The sequence below is a fragment of the Narcine bancroftii genome, chromosome 6 (assembly GCF_036971445.1).
Source record: "Narcine bancroftii isolate sNarBan1 chromosome 6, sNarBan1.hap1, whole genome shotgun sequence".
NCBI lineage: Eukaryota > Metazoa > Chordata > Chondrichthyes > Torpediniformes > Narcinidae > Narcine > Narcine bancroftii.
Genome location: NC_091474.1, coordinates 133,526,361 through 133,552,367, shown reverse-complemented (window position 1 = coordinate 133,552,367; position 26,007 = coordinate 133,526,361). Strand labels below are relative to the sequence as shown.

At 40.3% G+C, this 26,007-nt stretch overlaps 1 long non-coding RNA gene across 3 annotated transcripts in view; it reads left to right on the top strand.

Moving 5' to 3' along the window:
• Positions 1 to 26,007, top strand: part of LOC138737600 (uncharacterized) — a 288,792-nt gene that overhangs the window by 74,643 nt on the left and 188,142 nt on the right. For all 3 annotated transcript variants that reach the window (XR_011341053.1, XR_011341051.1, XR_011341052.1), the window contains exon 2: positions 7,794 to 7,915. This is a non-coding gene — a long non-coding RNA (uncharacterized lncRNA). The remainder of the gene's footprint in view (positions 1 to 7,793; positions 7,916 to 26,007) is intronic.

Below are 26,007 nucleotides of genomic sequence, written 5' to 3'. Positions count from 1 at the left end.
CAGCAGACAGCAGCTAGGACTGGAACAGGACAGGCTGGCATGATTATGAAAAGCCCATTTGTAAGAAAGCCCTTGTGGTTCATGCAAGAAGAGAGGAATGGCTATCTAATGTTTCACTTGGAATAAAAAAACCAAAAAGGAACTCTTTGGTGACCTGAAAGAAAGAGGTCATCATCTGGAGAACCCTGAAGGAGCAGGTTTTGTCAGCAAGACACTGGAGTGCCGGATGGAAGTACATCAGTTGTGAATGTCCTGAAATAACAAATCTCTCTTTCAAAACCAAAAAGAACCTTCCTGAGCATTTACCATTTACCTTTCAAGCACCAAAGCCTGGTGAACTTTATAAATGTTAAATTCTGTGCACAGTATAAGAATTGCCTGCAACCAGTGAACTTCGAGGAATGAGAAGTGAAATTGGACTGTGAACCAAATAACTTTTCTGAACTTACACACACATTACATACTTGTGTGCTCAGAATTAGAATGGGGTGAAGTAAGTCAATAGAGTTAAGTTAAAGTGTGATTCTATTTTCATGTTTAAATATAATTAAAAGCAACTTTTGTTTAAGTAACATTTGTCTTGATGAACATCTATTGCTGCTGGGTTTTTGGGGTCCTCTGGGTTTATAACAAGTGTTCCATCTGTCCATCATTATTTCAATATTTCTACCATAAATGTTTTTGCTACCACTATTAATATACTTAAATGTTGTACTTGATATTTATTTAACTTCAATTTTATATCTGCTTCATATATATTACCAAGTAAAAATATTCTCGGGTCTTTTTGTATTTTAATCTTCATAATTTAATTTGTTCTAATAATATGCTCTAATCTTCCTAATTTTTTCCACTTTAACACAGACCCTACTTCTTTGTTACATCTAAAACATTTATTGGAATAATTTGTGTTAAGTCCATTTAATTTATATGGAGTGTAGTATAATTTATAAAAAAATTATACTGTACCATTTGATATCTAACATTAATTGTATTTGTTACACTTTCTTGGCACAACCTTGGCCAATGTGCTTCTTGAATTTGCATATTTAAATCTTTTCCATCTTTGTTTTGATATGTATAATTAATTTTTCCCATAGTATCTTGTAATTTTATCTATATATTAGTAATAGTTTTCTGAATAAATATATCTGTAATTAAATATTCAAATTGACTTTTTTTCTGAGTCTTAGATTCACATCTAATTTCCTTTTTAAATATGATTTAAGATGATAATATGAAAAAATTGTATTATTTGATATTTCATATTTCTCTTTCATTTGTTCACAAGTCATAAAGAAGGAACCTAAAAACATTTTTTTTTGTTTTCTGTAAACCTTCACTGAACCAAGTATCAAATAAAGGACTATTCAAATTAAAAGGAACAAGTTGATTTTGTTTTAACGTCATCTTATGTATTTGATAATTTTTAATTTCTCTTTCCAAATGGATTCTGTTCCATACATTAAGTAAATGCTTTAACATCAGTACTTCTGTCTTGTTTTTCAATAACTCATTGTTACATTTATACAAAATTGATCTGAATTAATTTCTCCTATTTTATTCATTTCAATCTAGACCCAAGTTGTTTTTTCACTAATTTGATAACAGGAGGACAAGAATCTTAATTGAGATGCTTCATAATAATTTTTAAAGTTTGATAATCTTATTCCTCCTTGTTAAAATTTCCAAATCAGGTTTTCCAAGGTTACTCTTGGTATTTTATCTCACCAAATAAATTTCCTTATATTTTCATTTAGTTCTTGGAAAAACTTCTCTGGTATAGGAATGGGTAATGATTGAAATAAATACTGTACTCTTGGAAAAAATATTAATCTTAATACAATTTACCCATCCTATTAAAGTTATTGGCAGATCTTTCCATTTTTTAAAAATCATGCTCATTTTTTAATAGTGGTAAATAATTCAATTTAAATAAATTATTTAATTTCCTATCTATTTTTATTCCCAAATTTTAAATGCTTCTTTTTGCCACTTAAATTTTTTTTTTTACTTTGTGTATAATCCATAGCAACCATAGGCATCACTTCACTCTTATCAACATTTATTTTATAGCCTGATACAAAAGCATATTCTGCTAATCTAACATTTAGATTACACAATGATATTTCTGGTTTTGTTAAATAAACTCTAACATCATTCGCGAATAAACTAATTTTATGTTCTTTGTTATCTATCCCAAAACTTTTAATTTCATTGTCTCTTTTAATTATTTCCATCAAAGTTTCGATAGCTAAAGCAAATAAAAATGGTGATAATGGACACCCTTGTCTTGATGATCTTTCTAATAGAAAAGGATTTGATATTTGCCTATTTGTGACCACTTTAGCTTTTGGTTGATTATATAGTGCTCTTATCCAATTTATAAAAACATTTGGAATTCCAAATGTACATATTACTTTAAATAAAAAGCCCCATTCTGGCCTATCGAATGTTTTTTCTGCATCTAATGCAACCACTACTACTGGTTTCTATTCTTTATGTGCTTCACTTAGTAAATTCTTATATTTAACTACATTATCTACAGATCTACTTTTAATAAAACAATTGTGTTCCATATTTATTAATTTTGGTAAATATTTAGTTAATCTATTAGCTAATAATTTACAGACAATTTTATAATCTATATTTAATAATGATATAGATCTATAAGAAGAAAGTTGTCAAGGATCTTTTCCTTTTTTGGAATTACTGTTATTAATGCTGTTTTAAAAGATTTTGGCAAATCATGTGACTCTCATTTGATCTAATATTCTCATTAATACACAAGTTAATAATTCCTTAAATTCTTTATAAAACTCTGGGGGAAAACCATCTTCCACCAGGGCATTGTTGTTTTGTAATGACTTCAGAAACTCATGCACTTCTATCTCAGAAAATGGATTAGGTAATTCTAATGTTTTATCCATATTTAACGTAGGTAATTTAATTTTTATTAAATATTTTTCTTTTTTTGTCCTTCAGAGAGCCTGATTGATTATTTTTTATATAAAAATTCCTAAAATTATCATTTATTTCTTGCATCTTATAGATGATTTGTTCAGTTTCCTTCTTTGTTACAATTATTGTTCTTGATACTTGTTCAACTTTTAATTCCCAGGCTTATACTTTATGACCTCTTTCACCCAGTTAATAATACTTCTGTTGCATTCTCATTATATCTCTTTCTACTTTATGTTTGTATCATATTGTCTTAATTTTTTATTCCAATAATCTCTGTTCTCTTCAATATGTGATTCCTTTCAAAATTTAGTATTTCCTTTTCCAATTTGTCTACCTCTTTCATGTTTTCTTTATCTTTAAGTTTAACTTATTATTTGACTTCTTAAATATGCCTTCATAGAATCCCATATAATAAATTGTTTCATTACTGAATTTCTATTAGTTTCTAGAAAAAAAATTATCTGTTGTCTCATAAAATCACAAAAATATTTATAATAATTTTGTGTCAAATTTCCAACTATAACCTATATTTTGTTCTTCCTCCAATGTAATTTTCAAAATTAAAGGTGAATGATCTGATAAAGCTCTCGCTTGGTATTCAGCCTTTCGAACTCTAGCTTGTAGCTGTGCAGAGACTTTAAATATATATATAGATGAATATGTTTTGTGTCTAAAAACAATAAAAAGAATAGTCTCTACTGCCAATTTTATCTAATTTGATTGATGTTTGGGATGGGATAAATAATGAAATTGGTACTCAAGTTAAAATATCTAGATATACTCCTTTGTATCAGAATAAACTTTTTCCTTTTATGGTTAATAATTATCTTCTTAAGATTTCAGATCAGAAAGGAATTAAGGTAGTAAATAATTGCTATGAATTAAGCCAATTTCATTCACTTGAAAGAATAAAAGAAAGATATCAAGTACCAATTCAGACTTTAATTATCAAATTAAACCGATGTTATTTGATTCCTTTGGAAAGAATTTGTTTCTTCCAATAGAATCGAAATTTGAAATGATAGTTCATGATGGAGGGAAGAAAAGATTTATATCTGAAATGTATAAATTACTGCAACAGAAAATGACTAAAAATGATGCATAAATCAAGACTAAAATGGGAGAAAGATTTGGGAGTTGATTTGGATAGAGATTATTGGAAAACTATTTGTAATGATAGTATGACAAAAATTATAAATGTCTGGTATAGACTTGTAAATTATAATTTTATACATCAATTATATTTAACTCCAGAGCATATAAAAATATATTATTTGATTATTTTTGATTTGTGCTTTTGATGTAATAGACAGAAAGTTACGTTTTTACATTCACTATGTTCTTGTGATAACGTTAAACCCTTTTGGTTTTGTGTTAAGGATTGTTTATAGAATATTGTGAAAATAAAGCTTTCATTAGATTCATTTTTTTAAAAATTGGTGATGTAAGTGGAATTAATTATATAAATTGGATAAATTTCAAATAGCTTTTTTGAAACTGGCATGAGCAGTGGCGAAGATATGTATAGCAAGAATGTGGAAAGATCAGATGGAAATTAACAGAGATAGCATTCAGAATTAAGGTTCTGTATTCTGTTGGGAAAGATAATGTCTAATTTGAGATATAAATACTATATTTTTGGGAAGGTTTGGAGCTCAATATTTCAATTGGAAAATTTGAAGACTTTGATCTGGATGTAGTGGGGTTCCCTTATTCCACAATGTATTAATTTTTATTTTGGTTTTCTCCTTTTTATTCTTTTTCTTTCTTTTTTGGGGTTAATTGGGGAAGTAGGGTTAGAGATGGGAGAGGTGGATGTATTATTTTAGGGGTTAGGGATGGATAGAGGGGTTTTTTGTTTTTATATATATAATATAGCCATGTTAAATTTAAGGATGTATTTATATTATTATATTATTGGTGTAAATTGGTGTAATCATGGTTGCTTATAGTTAAAATAAAATATTCCAAAAAACCAAACTGATCTAGGAACTCAGTGGGTTGAGCAGCATCTGCTGGGCGGAGGATGGAAGGAATTGTTGAGGTTCCGGCTCCAGATGCTGCATCAGGAGGAAGAGTGGAGATGGATGATATCATTAATGAGAAGAGGGGAGGGGTGAAATAATCTATTTAGGATAGGAACAGCAAAGAGGAATGAAGGATGATAGATAGGTGAAGCCAGGTGGGGGGAGTAGAGTTGAAGCTGAATACCACTGCTCAAGGGTGGTAAGCAGGAACAGATGGGCAAAATGGAAAATTTCACATTTGTTCTGCCTTGTACTCCATTTGACAGATAGTAGGCCACCCATTGAACAATTTGATGCAATAAGTTAACCTTGGTTAATACTGAGACATATCTCCTCTCTCTGATACCCATTCCTCTCATTGGTTAACACTCATCAGCCGTGTCTCAGTAGTTTTCACTTTAGTCTCTGTGGGTTTAAACTCCATTCCTGGACTTCAAGCAGAAAATTGATCCCTGAAGTCAATCTTTTCAAATTCATCAGTCAAACATTTTCACCACCACACTGCATATCAGAAACAACAACTGCATTTGTGTTGCAAAATAACAGAATATTTCACAGCAGTGTCTTCATACAAAGTAGGTAGTTTTTAAAAGTGTTCATGATATTAAGAGGGGGAGAGAGATGGAAAGTTTCAAGGAGTAAATACAAGAACTTCGAACCTGGCTAGCTGCAGGCATGGCCACCAAAGATAGAGTGATGGAAATCAGGGATAATCAAGACGTCAGACTTAGATGAACAAATGTATCTGGGTTTTTTTAGAAGAGGAGAAAGTTGTTCATTTTGAGTCAGACGAGGCAGTGGAGCCTGAAAATGTGTAGGGGGATTGTAAGAGTTAAAATGCAAAGTTGGACAAGCAGGAGAATGATAAATAGGACAGCAGCTTTGATATAAGGATGGTAACAAGGACGGTAAATAGGACAGCAGCTTTTGATATCTGGGCAGCAGAAATCACAAAAGGTGTAAAGAAGGCAAGTGTAGACAGCATTGGTATAGTCAAATCTGGAAATAACAGAAGCAGGGTTGCCAAATAAAAGCCAATAAAATGCTGGCATGGTCTTCATTATAAATGTAACAGTATAATGTTGCTTACTCCTCTGGAAAAATGTTTCTCACTTTGCTGGAACAGCAAATTGATAGGTGATTGAGTTTGCCAGACAGACATAATCCTTGGATTTGTGAGATTTGCTGACCAGAATGAATTGAACAGCGACAACAAACAGCCCATGTTTTCATGAGTGGATGCCAGTCAAGTCAAACCCTGTTCAGAGATTGCTTTTCTCATCCTTCACCTCACAATGTGTTTATACTGCATCCTGATGGAAGTGTGAGCTAATAAGAGCTTGGCAGTTGCAGTTGCTTGTCTGCGATCTGAGTGAATGATTATTCATCTCCTCAACCAGCAAGATTTAAGGATTATAATATAGAAACTGAATTGGAGTTTAATCAGGAAACAGAAAAATACAGTAAAGAAAAGAAAAGCAAAATACATTTAGAAAAAGAGAATTAAATCTGCAAAAATGAAAAGAGAATGCCTTTAAAAGTTGATTTTCTTGAAACTCCAGCAATCTGTAAATTATTGTCTCAATTACACTTTCTGGGCTACAGGGAATGAATGGAAATCCTCCTCATTAAAAGAACCTTTTGCAGTTGTTTAACTTTTTTGTAACCGTACAACCACAGCAATATCTTGAAACTCACATGGAGGTTGAAGCCAAACTTTTAATTTCAGAAGGCTAATGGTGACGAGGTGGAAATCATTCCACAATTTGTGTCAACTTGCAATTTGAAGACCATCACTTCCTCGCCAGAAATTGCAAGGTTATCTACATACCACTAACAGCAAGGATCATTAAACTGCCTATCATTCTCACAGCAAATTCTCAACTAATATTGTTTTAATGCACTATCTTTGAGAGATAATATGACAGCTAAATGCAAGAAAACCAAGCAAATCTTTACTCCCTCTTGCGAGGCATTCCTTAAAGTAAGGATTAGAGTTAATTGAACCTGTCTGTGATAGGACCAAAAGCCATTTTTAGTTCCAGCAATGACCACATTCAATGTGGATTTCACAGATCATAAAGTGCAACATTTCAGTAAAGAAGAGATTTGAGATGTTCATGTCTGATTGTTAATGAGATTGGCTCATTGCATAAAGACTAATGATAGGCCAAATTTTAATCTAATAGTTCATCTGAACTTGCCCTAGGGCACATAAGGCCTGACTTTTTTAATTGGAGCAAGAGAAATATATATGTCATCTTTGATAATTAAGAAATATCAACATTGATAGCTCAAAATAACTATACAATATATCAGGTATGGAACTGACCTTTTCAGTAACTGTTCTTGGGTACTAGAGGAACTCATTAAAAAAATGCTGGAGAAACTCAGCTGGTCCAACAGTGTTCTTTAGCAAAGATAAAGTAACATAACATTTCAGGCTTGAGCCCTTCATCAAGGTGTGAAAAATAAAGGCTGGCACCCGATCAGATTGGTGAGGGAAGGGGGCAAGCAGAAACAGGAGAAGTCGATCTTAATGCCATCCAGTTGGAGAATGTCCAAATGGAAAATCAAGTGTTGTTCCTCCAATTTACAGTGGTCTTGGAGGGATAGTATGAGGCCATGGGCAGATGTGAGCATGGGAGTGGGGCACGGGATTGAAGTACTAGAGGAACTCTGAAAGTAAAATCAACACATACACACACTCTCTCAAATAGGGGTCATTTGCGGTTTGAGAGGAAACTGGAATATGACAAGGAAGATTAGATATGATGACATTGTAAATTTTTCTCGTTTCAGCCCTGACACAGCAATGTTATCAGGATCGCCTCCGAGGCATTAGGCAATTCAAGTGTTCCTGCATCTCTCTGGTTAGAGTCTGTTGCTTCCTATTGTGAGTCATCTTACCACACAAGTGAGAGGTAAGTAAACCAGCTAGAGCCCAGCAATCAGTCTGGTGGTGTTCTTGTCATGCTGGAATAACTGACTGTGTGAAAACTCAGATGAGGATGTGAGACTTCTAGCAACATCAAAAAACAGCTGTGTCTGAGAGCTTGTTGGTGGATGGCTTGTGTATTATGGTCCACAGAGCAGTGTTGGCTGGGATGTTGAAAGTTAAGATGCTTTCACTGACCTTGGCTACACCTGTGAAGTCATTGAGATTTTTTCACAGCACATCCAAAAACCTGACACATGATTTTTGGCATTGTTCTCCAGAGCTGTCTGATTTCTTGCCTTCTGGAAGCATGTCTGAGGAGACTTTTGGTACCCTGTAGATACAGGAATATCTGGGCTTCTCCCCAACAACAGACATCAGTCGAAAACACATTCAACAGCATCTCTCCTGTTAACCAATCAGGTTAAGTGTTACAACCCGTAATAACGCCAACCACCCTTTCCTTCGCCTTTTGAGAAACAAAGATTGACTTTAACTGATGTTGGCCAAGGACCTGAAGCATTCATTCAACATACACCATCATTAACTCAAATGTGGGAATTGTTCTAATTAACATGCAGCACAAAGCTGGCATTGTGTGCAGGCCTGTTGATGTGTCACTTACTGGCCTCCCCACTCCTCTGACTTGTCTTCACTTCTGTTGAATTTAACCTGCATACGACAGTCATTTAACATAACATAACAACAATTACAGCACGGAAACAGGCCATTAGGCCCTTCTAGTCCGCACCGAACCAAACACCCCTTTCTAGTCCCACCTCCCTGCACAATGCCCATAACCCTCCATCTTCTTCTCATCCATAGACCTGTCCAACCTTTTCTTAAATAATACAATTGACTCCGCCGCCACTATTTCTCCCGGAAGCTCATTCCACACGGCTACCACTCTCTGAGTAAAGAAGTTCCCCCTTATGTTACCTCTAAACCTCTGCCCCTTAATTCTTAACTCATGTCCTCTTGTTTTAATCTTTCCTCCTCTTAACGGAAATAGTCTATCCACATCCACTCTGTCTATCCCTTTCATAATCTTAAATACTTCTATCAAATCCCCTCTCAAGCAATTTAATTGGAAGCAATTAAATCATTGACATCTATAAAAATGATCTATTAACAGATTGGAAGTGGCTGAAGGATCAAATTTTAAGGAGGTACTTTGCAATGGCTGTGAAAATGTTGAAAGTGAATGGGAAAAATTTGCTATGTCCTGGTAAATGCTGGCATAACACACTGCAGATGAAACACCTTGGTTCACCGGAAACATAATGCAAGTGGTTGTTGACACAGCACACATTTAGATTTGGGAGCACATTTCACAATGAGTATTCTTAAGGATAGGATCTATGAGCATTTGGAGAAGTACAGTCTACTCAAGGATCGTCAGCATGGCTTTGTGAAGGGAAGGTCGTGCCTCACAAGCCTAATTGAGTTTTTTGAGGAGGTAACAAAAGAAATTAATGAGGGTAGAGTGGTTGATGTGGTCTACATGGACTTTAGGAAGACTCTTGACAAGGTTCCCCATGACAGACTCATCCAGAAAGTCATGAGGAATGGGATCAGTGGAACCTTGACTGTGTAGATAAAAAAATAGCTTGCATGAAGAAAACAGAGAGTAGTGGAAGGAAAGTATTCTGCCTGGAGGTCAGTGACTACTGTTGTGTTGCAAGGATCTGTCCTGGGTGGCCTGCTCTTTGTCATCTTTATAAATGACCTAAATGAAGAGGGGGAGGATGGGTCACTAAGTTTGCGGATGACACGAAGTTTGGAGGAGTTGTGGATGGAGCTGAAGGTTGTCGAAGTTTACAAGAGGATATAAACAGGCAGAATTGAGCAGAAAAGTAGCAGATGGAGTTCAATCTGGATACGTATGAGGTGATGCATTTTAGAAGGACAAACCAGAAGGCTGAGTACAGGGTTAATGGTTGGTTACTGAAGAGTGTGGATGAACAGAGGGACCTTTGGGTTCATATCCATACATCTCTCAAGGTTGCCACACAGGTTGATTGGATAGTTAAGAAGGCCAATGGGAACCTGGGCTTCATTAATAGGGGAATTGAGTTCAGGAGTTGAGACATCATGTTGTAACTCTACAAATCTCTGGTAAGACCACACTTAGAGGATGTCTTCAGTCTAGCCATCTCATTATGGGAAGGATGTGGAAGCTATGGAGAGGGTGCAGAGGAGATTGACCAGGATGTTGCCTGGACTGGAAAACAAGTCTTATGAGGAAAGTTAGCAGAGATGGGGCTTTTCTCTTTGGAGATGAGAAGAGACTTGATAAATGTATACAAGATTATGAGAGGTGTAGATAGGGTGGACAGCCAGCACCTGTTTTTCAGGGCAGGAATAGGAAGCATAATAGAACATATGTCCAAAGAAGGGGAGACATCAAAGGTAAGTTTTTTTTTACACAGAGAATTGTGGGTGCCTTGAATGCCTTGCCAGGGATGGTGGTTGAAGGTGAAACATTAGGGGAATTTAAAAGAATCTTCGACAGGCATTTGGATGAAATAAAAATAGATGTTTATGGGGTAGGGTGGGGTTTTAGTACTTCTTTTTAAAGAAATATATGGGTTGGCACAACATTGAGGGCCAAATGGCCTGTACTGTGCTGTAGTGTTCTATGTATTACGCATCAGGCATGAAACTGATGTGGCAAATGTGAATGAGAACATCTGAATGTTCCTTTTTAAAACTCTGATATATTCATAAAGAACTAGAACTTGTTGCATTCTGGTTTGTTTGACAAAAAGATGTTGATTTATGTTATGAATCGGTTTGCAAGGCATAAAGAACATGAAAGATCAAGAGGTTGCTTTCCAAGTTGCCTTGCTCTTTTTCAATCAGTGCTTCCCTGAGAAACTCAAAATTACAATACAAAGTGATCGCATCAATTTATCACCCAGGGATGGAAGTCATTTTAAGACTGTTAAGTTGCAAGGCCACAGTGAGATCAACTCATCTCACCTGGGCAACCTCTGTACCTACAGAAGAGAACAGGGACAAGACAATACCTGGCCGGCTGTCAATTAGCCGACCTGAATTGTCCAAGCCCCACCCGACCACCCGGAAGAACAAACACGCTTCGAGATCTGGAAGCACACGGTCAAAGCAATCATCAAGGGACATGCCGACGAGATCCTGGACTCCGACCAAAACAGGCTCGTTTTACTCCAATCGAAGCTGGGTCCCCGAGCCTTCCAGGCACTGAAAGATTGCACCGGGTACTCAGAAGCAATGAACACCCTCGAGACCATGAATAAACCTCCCATGAATGTGGTCTTTGCAAGGAAACTCCTAAGTATCCATGCCCAGCTGCCCGGGAGATGGCCAAGTCCTACCTGGGACACTGCATCAGCCCAACCTTGTCTGGCTGAACCCAAGGTAAATGAGAGGGAGGTCGAGAGACTGATCAGAGACACCTATGTCTGAGGACTATGCGCGAGAGTCGTCAGGCAGAAGCTGCTAGAGGACAATACCTATTCCCTGGCCAAAACAGTGGAGATAGTCCGAACCCTGGAGGCGGCAGCCCTGCACACCAAAGTCTTTGACTCCAGGCTTCCTCAGGCCTCCGCGTGGTCAGCACAGTCAGCTGCTGTGGCCCTAGACCAGACTGCGGATGAAAACATTGCTGCTGAGGGCAGCCAGCTCCTTTGTAAGTACAGTGGGTCCTGGTGTGGGTCTGATTGTCGATCGTGCCAAAACTGCCCAGCCAAACACCAGTACTCTTTGAGATGTGGCAAGAAAGGCCACTTCTCCAAAGTATGCCTTTGAAAGCCCGCTGGTAGATCAGTGGCCCTCTACGACATGCCCTCCCTCCCTCACAATGCCATTGACTCTGCAGCCACTTCCGCCCTCCCTAACCCTGGCGATCCAATTTCCAGCCTCACCTGCAGCGATTGTCATGTGCATGTCATGCACCCGGACCAGCCCTCGCTCTTGCCTCCTGAAGACTACAATGACAGTACTTCTGATCTATGGAATGACGTCGCTTCCGTCGCCTGTGATTATGTCACCCTCGCCAACAGCTGGCGGCATGATGTAACTTCCCCCAGCGCAACTAGTGCAGCTGGGGAAGAAGGCCAGCCATGCCTCACCCTCTCACACAGCACTGCCATCTTGGACCTGTCAAGCGTGGGCACCACAGCCACACAGGCTCTCCCAGGCCTACAACGAAGATGGGACCGACAATGATGATGAGGTGGTCAACATGAGCACTGACCAGGCCACCCTAACGACACACCCCATGCCTCTGGACACCGCTAACTGCTGCACACTGCACCTCACAACTACGGAGAGCACCACCGGTCAACACTCACCAATCGGCCGCTCCATAATGGATGTCAAATGGGCAGGTAACAAAGTGCCTAATCAATAGTGGTAACATCAAGAGTTTCATTCAACTGAGCGTGACCCACTCCCTAAAGCTCAAAATCCACCCCACCACCTTCTCTATCGCCTTCACCGCCCAGGACTGGACTATCAATATACTCGGGTGCTGCTCGGCTGATCTGACTGTGGGGGGGGTGGGTGGGGGTTAGACATACACCAGGTTCAGGCTCCTGGTCATGTCCAAACTCTGCACCCAGTCCTCCTAGGCTTAGAATTCCAATGCCACCTGCAGCGCGTCAACCTCGCCTTCGGGAGGCCCCTACCCCCAATTACATTCCACGGCGCGCCATCCAACCAGCCTCTGCCAACCTGTGGCCTCTCCACTCTGCTCATCACCCCTCCCACACTCTTCTCACACCTCAAGCCAGACTGCAAGCCAATAGCTGCCAGAAATAGGTGCTATTGCGCCGCGGACAGAGACTTCATCAGGGCAGAGGTGCGGCAGTTTTTGGCGCAAGATACCATAGAGCCTAGCAACAGCCCATGGAGAACCCAAGTCCTAGTGGTCAAAGGGGGCAGCAAGCCGAGGATGATCATGGATTACAGCCAGACCATCAACCAGTACACCCAGCTGGATGCCTACCTCTTACCGAGGATAGCCAACATGGTCAACGAGATAGCCCGCTATTGAATCTTCTCCACGATTGACCTGAAACTGGCCTTTCACCAACTACCCATCCACCCGCAGGTCAAGCCTTATACCACCTTCGAGCCGGATGGGCGTCTGTACCAGTTCCGCCGAGTTCCATTTTGGGTTACGAATGGAGTCTCCATCTTCCTACGGGAGATGGATCATATGGTAGATCAGCACAAGCTACCTGGATAATGTCACCATCTGTGGCCACGACCAGCAGGACCACGATGCCAACCTGCAGAAATTTCTCCGGACAGCCAGTAGCTGAACCTCACTTATAACAAAGAGATGTGCATGTTCAGCACCACCCACTTTGCTATCCCGGGGTACATCATGGCACATGGTGTCATCGGCCCAGATCTAGAACAAATGCACCCATTAATGGAGCTGCCCCACCCCCCACCACGCTCAAAGTCCTCCTTGGATTATTCTCTTACTTCTCACAATGGGTCCCCTGCTTCTCAGACAAGGTCTGCCCACTGGCCCAGGCCACAACTTTTCCTCTCCCACCCAAGGCACATGCAACTTTCATGCATGTCAGGCAGGATATCACAGATGCCACGATGCATGCCATGGACAAAGACTTCCCTTTTCAGGTGGAGAGCGATGCCACTGATGTAGCCCTCGCCACTACCCACAACCAAGGGGGGTGCCCAGTCTCCTTCTTTCTCAGGACCCTCCACGGTTCCGAGCTGCCATTGAAAAGGAGGCTCAGGCAATTGTGGTAGCGGTCCATCACTGGCACCAGTACCTGTCCGGCAGGAGGTTCACCCTCCTCACCAACCAGCGGACCGTGGCGTTCATGTTCAACACCACCCACAGGGGCAAGATCAAGAGTGATAAGATCTTGCACTGGAGAGTTGAGCTGGCAATGTACAGCTACGACATCCAGTATTGTCCGGAGAAGTTTAACGACTCCCGCGATGCCCTCTGGCAGTCCAGCGCTTCGCTTCACGATGACCAGCTCAGGCACTGCATGAGTCCCTCTGCCACCCGGGCATCATCCGCTTATACCATTTCATCAAGTCCTTGAACCTCCCGAACACCGTCAGGGACTTAAGGACCATGACTGAGGCATGCCAGGTCTGTGCAGTATGCAAACCTTGCTTCTTCCACCCACCCCAGGTTCATGTCGTAAAGGCCACTCAACCATTTGAGCACCTCAGCATGGACTTCAAGGGGCCCCTGCCTTGCACAAATCAGAATGTCTATTTCCTCATGGTCATAGATGAGTACTCTCGCTTCTCTATCGCTATCCCTTGCCCAGACACCTCCATGGCCACCATCATCAGGGCACTGACACAGATCTTCACCATGTTCGGCTACCTCGCATTTATCTACAGTGACTGGGGGTCTAGCTTCATGAGTGAGGAACTACGCCAGTACCTGACAGCAAGGAGCATCGTGACTAGTCGCACAACTAGTTACAACCCGAGAGGTAATGGACAAGTGAAGTGCGAAAATGGAGTGATCTGGAAGGCAATGCTCCTGCCCCTTAAGTCAAAGGGGTGGTCCGTAGAATACTGGCAGGATGCCCTTCCCAAGATGCTCCATGCCATTCGGTCACTTCTGTGCATGGCTACCACTGAGCCCTCACGAACGCCTGTTTTCGTTCCCCAGAAAATTGGTGACAGGAACATCTCTCCCAGCATAGCTCACATCCCCAAGACCGGTACTCCTGTATAGATTCGTGCGGGCACATGATGCCGAACCCCTGGTCTAGCAGGTGTTCCTCCTACACTCGAACCACAACTACGCCTACGTTAGGTTCAGCAATGGCAGGGAGGACACCATATCAACCAGGGACCTGGTGCCAGCAGGAGCACCTACCACAGCACAGCACCCTCCAGCCCAGGACCATGCTGGCCTCACACACCTCCCCCTGACCCCAGACAGCTATGGGACACTCAAGACCTCCTTTGGCACTGATGACTCACTACAACCATGGGGGATGAACCTGGCCCCCCCCCCCACCCATCCACTGCGACATATACACCTCAACCCTGGCCCCACCCCAGCTACCCCTCCACGCTGCACCACGCCAGCCGCTCCGGCCCCTGCCCGCAGCCCCCGCATACTGTCACCAGCCAGTGACCAGGAGCCAGCCCTGTAATGGTCGCAGAGACACCGCCAGCTGCCGGACCGTCTCAACCTGTAAATAATGTGTAGATGTTTTGGAGCTCTGAGTAGACCATGGACTGCAACCTCCGTACCCCCCCACCACCCCCGGGACAATTTTAAAGAAGTGGGTAAATGTGGTGGTACACCACCGGCCTACTGCAGGAGGTGACCTCTGTACCTGCAGAAGAACATGGGGACAAGACAACACCTGACTGGCTGTCAATCAGCCGACCTGAATGGACCAAACTTCATCCGGTTGGCTGTCAATCACCCTCCGGGATATAAGTCAGAGCCGGCCCTTCGAAGACAGTCTCAGAGCTTGCAACAGCATTTCTCACAGCCAGCCCTGTGCAAGTTTATGTTGAATAAAGCCTGTAGAACAGACTTCATGCTTTGTGTGTTTGCTTCTGTTCGATAGCGCACCACAGGTAGCATGTCATTGATTCCCTCACCCCTGGAAAATGCACTGGAACCCAAATCTTACCTTCAGTTTTAAAATAATTAAAATGGCTTCAGAGAATGAACAAATACAAATAATTAAAAAATATGAAATATAATTTTCAAAAGATTTTGTTTACTTGTCAATAATAAAAAAATTCAAATAAAAACTCTAATTAAACAATTTACTTTAACTTGCTTGTTTATTTATTTAATTCATACATTCCCATTTTTCTTTATTATCTATCTACCTACCTACCAATCTAACTATCTATTTACTTCTTTATCTCTCAGTTATTCCACAATGTGGAAATCCCCATTTATTTTCCATTCCAGTCTGGTTTGGAAACTTGAGTGCCCAGGAATGCAGAAAGCTGCAGAAAGTATCAAGCCTAGCCAAGTCCATCACAGGCACTCTCCTCCAACCATGAAAACATCCACTGAGCTGATGCCTCAAGAAGACAGCTAACATCACAGAGAATTTCCATATCCGTGGTTGCAACCTCATCTCACTGCTCCCCTCAGGCAGATGGTGCAGGTCTTCAAGTATAACATCTCAAGGTTCAAGAAGTTATTTTTCCAACAGCTACCAGACCCACACTACCATAACCTTTACTAACTACCCCAGGTCAACAAGAAGGTCTATTCCAACATCTCTTTTTTTTAGATTAACTGCAATTTATCTCTCCTTTTAAGTTTATTATCCTTTTGTCTTATGGTGCATGGTGTGGTAACTTAATTTGCACTGTTGCTGTATCTTGTGTACCTGTGTGGCTCCACCAAGTAATACATTTGATGCATCTATACAGGCTGCATAAACTCTTAGCATTATATATTATTCTAATCCTCCAGGAAATTTGAGTGTTGTGGGATGGGAGAGAAAGATTCCACAGTGAATTGTCAACTCCAGAACCATCAAGTCTGATCCAAGCCTGAATGAGAATGCACAGTTTGCAATAGAATTTATGCAAGGAAGCTTATTTATCTTCTAAATTAAAATAACTCCCATCTACAGCATTCCTCTTGAGTATTTTTCTCTTCATTCATCCTGAATATATATCACCGTCATCCCATGACTATGCGACAAATTGTAATTTTTGGTGAGCTGTGAGATAATCACTTGCCACCTCTTCTTACTGATGAAAGAAAACATTATCCTCCAGAAATAAATATTGCATTTCCAGATTATATCTGAAAAAAACAAAGCATTGTACTTCTTCCAAATGAAAAGGGAAGATGCATAGTTAATTGCAGGTGTATCAGATGTAAATAATTTGATTGTTTGAACTAAGAAAATAGATTTTTTTAAAGAACTGTATTTATAGCCTGAATTTTCATCATTTATATTCACTACTAAGGTGGAATAAGTCTTTGATTGGAGAGAACAGAAAGCATTATTTGATACAAATTCTCTGTTTCAATTCCATTTTTATACCACTTTGAGCTAATCTATTCTTTTCCTGATAACTTACCCCCAGTTTTCCTCAGATCTAGGTTCTTGCACATGCTTAACTTGATTCATTCCAGTTTTTTTCAAGTGCTTTGATGATCCGCTCTTTGCTTCCTTTAAAGTGTTGATGTAAATCCATCTTTCATACAATTTGTGGGGATCTGCCTTCTTGTTAACCTGTAGAAGCAGTCAGGCGAAAAGCTTTCCCACCTTTCTTGCTATAAAGATATTGCATAAATGTTACAATGTCAGACGGCAGATAAAATGTTGTATTTAACTGAATGTGCAATCTCTAACCAAATAAGCCAATGCACTAAATCTAATATGTAAACATTTGCCAGTTGTGCAAAGTTGCTACAGCGGCAATGAGCTGGGTTTTAATCCGATGCTGTCTGTCAGAAATCTATACATTCTCCCATGTCTGTGTAGTTTCCTCCAAGTGCTGCAGTTTCCTCCCAATCTCCATAATGTGGCAATAGGTTAAATTGTGTATTTGATAGGGCACTGATTTGTCGGCCCTGAACGTCTATATTTAAAATGTAAATGCATTAAATTAATTTTCAGGTGGATGACCCAGTTCTGGTAAAAATGTTAGTGATCTGAAGAATTAAATCTGTTTTGCTCATTCTCCAGTTGCTTTAAATATTGTAGGTTGGCTTTACAGTAATAGAAAATATTATTAAATATTACAAATGGACATATATCTTTGATCCTGAGGAAATATTATTACAAGGAATATGTTATTCAGAGACATTTCCTGTTTGATTATAAGTGGTGTTCTCTCTTCTAAATCCATCTCAGTCAGTTTCACGATCATCAATTTGATGTGGCTCAGTCCCAAGTAAAATTTGCCTTGGGGATGTGATTAAAACATTTACTTCAAACTGGTGCCTCAAAGTCTTCGCAAATTACATATTCAGCTGGAATTCTAACTTTTTAATTATTTTGCCTTCAGAAAAATAAATAATTATGAAACATTAATTTTGTTTAAGTCTTCCTGTACTGTGGAGGTTATTGTAATTTTTTTTATAGACTGTACCACAGAGAGTTTTAAAGTCAAGATATTGCCACTGTAGATAGCTATGAACAAACTGAAATTGATCCAAATTTGAATACGGACTAAAGAATCTGTGTGGCCTTAAAATTATTGGTGTAATGATCCAAAGGCAGGTCAAGAAGTTATGTTGATAGTCAGCCACTGAGAACAAAAGCATGGATGAGAGTTTCACCACAGGTAAACTGAGTCAGAAAAGAAGCATAAGTGTCCCCAGGTTCAAGAACAGCCGCTCCCCCTCCACTAACAGACTCCTCAAAGACAAACTCAATCAGGGACTCATTAAAGGACTCTTACTTGTACACTTTATAAATTTTCTTTTGTTCTTTATTGCACAGTCAATTTGTTTACATTCATTATCTGTTTACAGTTCTTTTATTTGTTTACATGATTACGCTGTGAACTGTTTATTTTTTTGCTCGAGTGGTAATCCTGCCGTAACCACAGGAAGAAGGAATCTCAGGGATGTATCTGATGTCATGCATGTACTATGACAACAAATCTGAAGTCTGAGTGAGCTGGAATAAAATGATACCACCTAGATGAAGAACTATATATGTCAACAGGACCAAAAAAAAAGAACTGTGATTCATTGAAATTAAATTTTGTAAACTTGGTGAAATTACATAATCTCATTTCTGGTTGCCATGTTCTAAGAGGAAATTTTTAATTTGTAACCCGGAATCCAGGACTACTATTCTGTCCAATAAACCAGCCTGAACAGCTGAGTTTTCCTGGTGTCATTTAAATGTCCAGCTTCCTCAGAATTTAAGTTCTGAGGCAGTTCTGAAGTGTTCGGCAAAAGGAAAGAAGGGAGAGGAACAAAATGAAGTGAGTTGTCATAATCTGGAATTCACTGCTTTTAAAAATGAAGAAATGGTTGAACACTTGCAAAGAAAATCTTTGCAATATAGGACAGGGTGAGTGGAGGTAATTAGATGGTCCTTCAGGTAGTGACATGGCTTTTGGATTAGATGCAATTGGATTAGATCAATCTCCAATTACACACAAGACCTAAGCATTTACTGGAACTCATCCAATCAAGATCTGAAATCTATTGGATGAGACTTCACTCTGAAGGTCTAGGAGATGCATGTCAAAAATCCAGTCACTGATTTGAGGTATACCAAGTGATATGGCCTCAAAGAGCATCAAAGGAAACACTTGCGTGGAGATACAGATGTGTTTGAAAATGTGCATGAAGGTGGGGAACCACCTGCTTTGGTCAGTAAAATCTTTCCATCAATTCACTTCATCAGATCAGATTCAGAATATGTGTCACAAAATTTGTTGTTTTGCGGCAGCAGTACTGAGCATTACAGGGGAACATTTGCAAAAAAAAAATTACAATTCCATAAATACAAGATTTTAAAATAAAAAAATTGGTGCAAAAAGAGAGAAAGTGAGGTAGTGTCTACAGATTTATTGTCCAGTCAGAAATCTGATAGCTAAGTGGAAGAAGCTGGTTTTGTAATGTTGGGTGTGCATCTTCAGGCTCCTGTACCTCCTTCCTGATGATAGTAGTGAGAAAAAGGCATGGCTCACATGGTGAGACTTTCTTGAGCACTGCCTCTTAAAGATGTCCTTAATGGAGTGAAGACCAATGCCTATGATGGCACTGTCCAAGTGTACAACCCTCTGTAGACTTTTACTGTCCTATGCATTGGCACCTCCATACCAGTGATGCAAGGAGACTCAATGCTCTCCACAGTACACCAGTAGAAATTTGCAAGAATCTTTGTTGACATAGAAAATCTCCCCAAAAGCTTTATGAAATGTAGCCACTGGTGAGCTTTCTTCATGAATGCATGAATGTCCCCAGAAAAGATCTTCAGAAATGTTGACACTCAGGAATTTGAAGTTCTTACCCTCTCCACTACTGACACCATGAATAAGGATGAGTTTTTCCTCCTGATTTCCCCCTCATGAAGTCCACAAACTGCTCTTTGGTTTTGTTAATGTTGAGTATAAGGTTGTTTTTATGATACCACTCAAGGAGCTGATCTATCTCACTCCTGTACATTTCCTCATTGCCGTCTGTAATTCTGCAGATGACTGGTTTCATCGGCAAATTTGTAGGTGGCATTTGGGTCATGCCTAGCCACACACTCATGGGTTTAGAGAGAGTAGAGCAATGGGCTAAGCCCACATCCTTGAAGTATGCCTGTGTTAATTCTCAGGTAAGAGGAAGTGTTTTTACTGATCCTCACTGATTCTGGTCTTCTGATGAGCAAGTTAAGGATCCAATTGCAGAGAGGGACAGAGGCTGAGCATTTGAAGCTTGCTGACCAGTACCGAGGGTATGATGATGTTGAAAGCTGAGCTGTAATCAATGAATAGCTGCTTGATGTACATATTGCTGTTGTCCAGGTGATCCAAGGCTGAATGGAGAGCCAATAAGATTGCATCAGCTGTGGACCGATTTTGATGATAGGCGAATTGCAATGGGTCCAGTCCTTTAGTAAGGTCCATGTTAATTCTGACATGACCAACCTCTCAAAGCGTTTCATCGCAGTAGATATTAATGCTACTGGGCGATAGTAGTCATTGAGACAGCTCACTCTATTCTTCTTGGGCACCAGGGTGACTGAAGCAGGTGGGAACCTCTGTTTGCAGCAGCACGAGATTGAAAAGCGTCTTGCTTGTCATTGACACAGTCTATAATCTTTTCTGTGGCTGTGTGGACTAACTGGCCATAATGTTGGTGTTGTGTCTAAATGATGATTAGTGCTATGCTGTGCAATGAATAAACAGCACGAGGCAATTGACATCACTATCATGTGCAGTGATGCACCATCAGTGACTCCAAAAGAGTGATGTTGTGAAAACTGATAAGCTTTTATTACCTTTAGAACAAAAGCACATCCATGCTGCTTAACTGTCTTACAGTGGGGAGGGGCTGTGGGACAGTCACTTTTATTCAGGAGCCTGTGGGAGGGACCACAGGTACAGTTGGCCAATGGCGGTGTCCAAACAGATAAATATATACATACAGTGGTTTACCACAGGCAGATAGATGGGAAGAGCATGAAATGCAGGTCACCTACTATCTCCACAATGCCTGGCTGCACACAAACATTTGGCAGAGATTCTTGCTCTGCCCAACCTAACAATAGCGTATTTAATGGAGCCCACAATATTTCTGAGCATATCCGTTAAAACAGTGCAGAAGCTTCTTATTATTTATTTTATTATTTTATTCAGACACCTGCCTGGTTTTTGCTTGTACATTGATGAAGGGCTCAAGCCTTAAATGTTAGTTACACTTTACTTTCTATAGAAGTTACGTGACGTGCTGAGTTTCTCCAGCCGTTTGCAGCTTCTCACTATCAAGGCTTTAGCCACTCTGTACATGAGCAAGGGGGCAGCTGAGATGTATGACCAATGCACCCAGCATGTTTTGAGAGGCATGCGTTGCATGTATTTAAGCACAAGCTTAAAGGTTTCATTATGATATGGATGGGCTCTTAGACAGAAGTGGCAATTATTGGTCAGTTTTACTCAAGTATTCAATACGCATGGCTGTGTGGCAAACAAGACTGAACTAATGAATCATCATTTTACAAATTCCAAGATCCCGCTGTGCGATTCTGTGTTTCTAAATGTGCTTCAATAGCTTCAAAGAATTGGGGGATAAGAACAGAGGAAGCAGAAGCAAGAGGTGACCATGCCTGCTTTGTCATTTACCATTGTGGCTGAGCTTTTTACCTCAGTACCACATTTTTGTTTCATATTTCCTGATTTATTTGAAATCCAACACTTACTGATTTACATCTCGAATAAACTCAGTGACTGAAGGTCCACATTCTAGTGGGGAGAGAATAACCATCTTAACCAAGAAAGAAATAGGCTCACCCTTTATTTTGAGACTGTGACTCTTGTTCCATACAATGCAACCACTGGAAACATTATCCTTTCAATTAGAATTTAAAGACCCAGGAGAATTTTCAAGGAGCTGACCTTTCATGTTTTGGATCTTGAGAATAGAGTGGGACATTGAAAAGGGGATAGAATTTATCTATATTAGACAATGAATGATGAGCAATGTGCACGGGGGTTGTCAGCGATACTTATGTCTGTCATGGTTTGAATTCTGTCAGGTTTCATCAGAGCTGTCTATAACATGACTTCAAACTCTCACAGATTTGGTTGAGGTGAAAGATAATCATCTGAAAAATAAGCGGCTGGGTCATATTGTGTATGCACTGAGAACAGAAAAGAACATTAGAAACAGGGTTAGTCCATGCTCCATTCAGTAAAACTACATTGTTCTTGCATCTCATCAATCTTTTCACCCACTACCCATACCTTCCATCTATTGTTCTCAGCTTGGAATTTAGCATCCTTTGAAAAAACATGTTTTTTTTAAAGTTAAAAAAAACCAAAAGATTTATCATCCTTTTATAAGAAATTTCTCTTCATCTCCTTTAAATTTAAATTTCTCTAGACATACAGCACTGTAACAGGCCAATTTGGCCCTAGGAGTCTGTGCCAACCAATTTACACCCAGGTATGTATTTGAAGGCTTTTTGTAGAACGTAGAACAGTTCAACACAGGAACGGGCACTTCGTCCCATGATACCTGAATTGAACAAGATACCCAACTTAAACTAAAACTCTGATGCTTCCACATGATTCATATCCATCCGTCTTCCTTCATATTCATGTGTCCATCTAGAAGACTTTTAAATGCTACCACTGTACCTACTTCCACTACTACTCTTGGCAACCTTTTTCAGGAGACCTCCTGTATTTATAATTGTGATGGTTATAATTTGAAAGCATGAGTTGATCAGCTATGAGTTGATTCAGGAAATGAGACACTGATGAAAGCAGCTGAATTAGCAACAGTTTTTGTTTTGAAGGTGACTCTTTGAGGATGGTTATGTGGCTAAAGTGCTGGATCTAAAAATTAAGCAGTTTTAAATTCAAAACTAACTTCAGAATGATTTTTTTTCTCTTTTAATTCGAGTCATCCAGCATTATAATTTTGACCCAACTTGTTCACCAATGCTAGTGTGGCCATGTAATCTCAATGCCCCTTTAATGCAATTGATGCTGATTAAAAGCAACTCAATTCCGTGCAGTGGTGCCGTGTCGCCCAGCTGGGAAATTAATTCATTGTCATATTGTTGGTATGTGACCCGATTCTTCTACACAGCATATTGATTGCTTACAAGTCAATGGTCAAGGAGACAGGATGCAAAATGCACTGAAACAGTGAGAGTGCTTTCAATAATTTGAGCAAGACACTTGGTAGGCTACCTCACAAAACTACCACCGCATTTGCGGCATCAGATTTGCAAAGGCAGTAGCTCTGAAACAGGTTATCTGCTCATCACTTCAGTGCAGAGAATCACAAATGCAACATATGTCAGGACTCCTGAGTAAACAATGAGCTTGACTCAGTGGGTCAGGCAGCTTCCATGGGTAGACAAGATCAGTCAAAATTTTGGGTTGGGAAGCTTTATAGAGAACTGAGAAGAGGGGAGATACTGTATCAACCATATCATGGTGGGGGGGGGGGTGTGGGGTGAAGGAGCTCAGATGTGATAGGGTATTGGACAGAAGATGTGAGGGAGAGACCATTGTGGGGGGGGGGGGTGGAGGGAGAGGGTAGGTCAGAGAGTAAAGTAAAAATGGGAATGGTTCCGAGATCAAGCAGTGAAATCAGATGGAGGTGAGGATTACCGAAAATTAGATGTTCTTGCCATTCAGTTTAAGACTATTCTGGGGGTTAATGATTTGTTGAACACTGGGGTCGGAGAGCAGCAGCAATCATCAAGGATCCACACCATCCAGGACATGCGCTGTTCTCGCTTCTGCCATCAGGAAAGATGCATAGGTGCCACAAGATTTGTACCTCACGACTCGCATCACCAGGTTCAGAAATAATTGCTACCCCTCCACTATCATATTCCAAAGAACAGACTCAATCAGAGACTCATTTAAAGACTTACATTGCACATTATTTATTAATGAATATTTATTTTTCCTGTATTTGCAGTTTGTTTACATTTCTTTCTTTGTTTATATTTCTATGTCTGTGTGGGTGCGTAATTTTTTTTTTCTTGAGCACAGTTTATTCTTTCCTGGCCCGCAGGAAAATGAATCACAGGGTTATATGTGATGTCATGTATGTACACTGAGAATAAATTTGAACTGGAACAATTTACTTTTCACAGTGATCAGTCTCTCCATAACACTCATCTGTTCTTCCCTCCCCACTCACCTTTCCAGTTCCTCGGGCACTTCCCATTGGAATTCCAGAAAGTGCCAAACTTGTCCCCACATCTCCCCCTTCACTTCCATCCAGGGCCACAAACGGACCTTAAAGGAGATGCGGAGTTAATGCAACTTAGCCTTTGCAATTTGGTGCACGTGGTGTAGCCTCCTCTCCATTGGTGAATCCAAACATAGATTCTGTGAGCACTTTGCTGAACCTCTGCACTCTATCTATGGGTCTATGCTTGAACTTCCATTAGCCAACCATGTCACTATTCCCGCACAGTGATGTCTGTCCTCGGCCTCATCAACTGCAGAGTGATGCCAAAACATAAACTTGAACTCATGGACTACCTTAAACCAATGGCATGAACATCACTTGTTCTAATTTTTGGTAAAGGTGCGCTGTTTCCATCTTTTTTTATTCAGACCCGTTCTAACTTTTCACATCACTGTCTCCCACCCCCCACCCAACACCCTCAATGATCTCTCTCTCTCTCTCTCTCTCTCTCTCTCTCTTTCCATTTAACTCTCCAACTCTCGCATCTTCTGTTTTAAACTCCTTCACCCCCAGTCCCTCCCCAGTTTATTCGCTCTTTGATGAAGGTGATAACTGCCTTCCCGCTTTGGTTTCAATAAGGGGTTCCGACCAAAACATTGACTGGCCATGGATGGCTGCCTGGCTCGTTGACTTCCTCCAGCAGTTCATTGTTTGGTCACATCTGTGTTCTTAGTGGCAATCTTTTGAGTCTAAATTAGCAGTTGTATTTCCCACATTACAAATGTTACAAAGCTTCAAAATTACTTTAAATGACATTAATGCTTTGAGATACCCCGAGGAGAGGAAGAATTAATTTTTTTTCTTTCAATTCACAGCAAGGATTGAAATCAATTGAATGCTTTAATTTACATTTTTTGCTAAAAGGTACGAAGGCACTATTTGAAGAAAGCACCTCTTTTTGAACATTGACAGTATTCCAGATGAGTTTCAGCTGAATCTTATTTTGTTGCCTCCCCCCCCCCCAAGAAATATGCTTTATTCATAATGCAGACAATACAGCTTCCTCCATGTTCATTACACCATCAGCTCAATATATGTTCTTTCAATGTCTCATGGCCTCTTACCACATATACTAGAGTAATAGTGAAATTTGGGGACCTATTTTTTGGGTCAAATTTGGTGGGGGGGGGAGTCAACTTTTACATGGATACTACATTTGACTGCAGTGAGTACCTTCATCGTTCAAGGCGTCGGGAGCTTGGATGGCCAAGACTGGATGGTAAGTTGGCATTCGTGGCATTGGGAGCTTGGATGGGTGAGCAGCTGAGGTGAGGATCTGCAGACAGGGTGTTGGGAGCTCGGATGGGTGGGTGGTCAGGGCATTGGGAGCTTTGATGGGTGGGTGGCTGAGATAAGGGTTTGTAGTTGGAGCACTGAGGGCTTGGATGGGCAGGCAGTTTGTGTCAAAAATACGAGGGTCAGCATTTACAGGGAAAGTAGGTACCATATATTTTGGGTATGTTGACCCCCAACCCTGCTTTTCAGCCTTATTTTAAGGGTTTTATGGTATATCTGGTGTATAAGTTGACCCCCATTTTCTGGCTGCCTGAAGTTCCCCATTGACTGGCATATAAAGTGACCCCCAAAGCTCACAATGTATATGCTGACCCCCCCCCACCCCATAGATTCCATAGATTTGGCGTTGGTAGGAGGTGATTGCTATCATGGAGTGTCCATCAATGCAA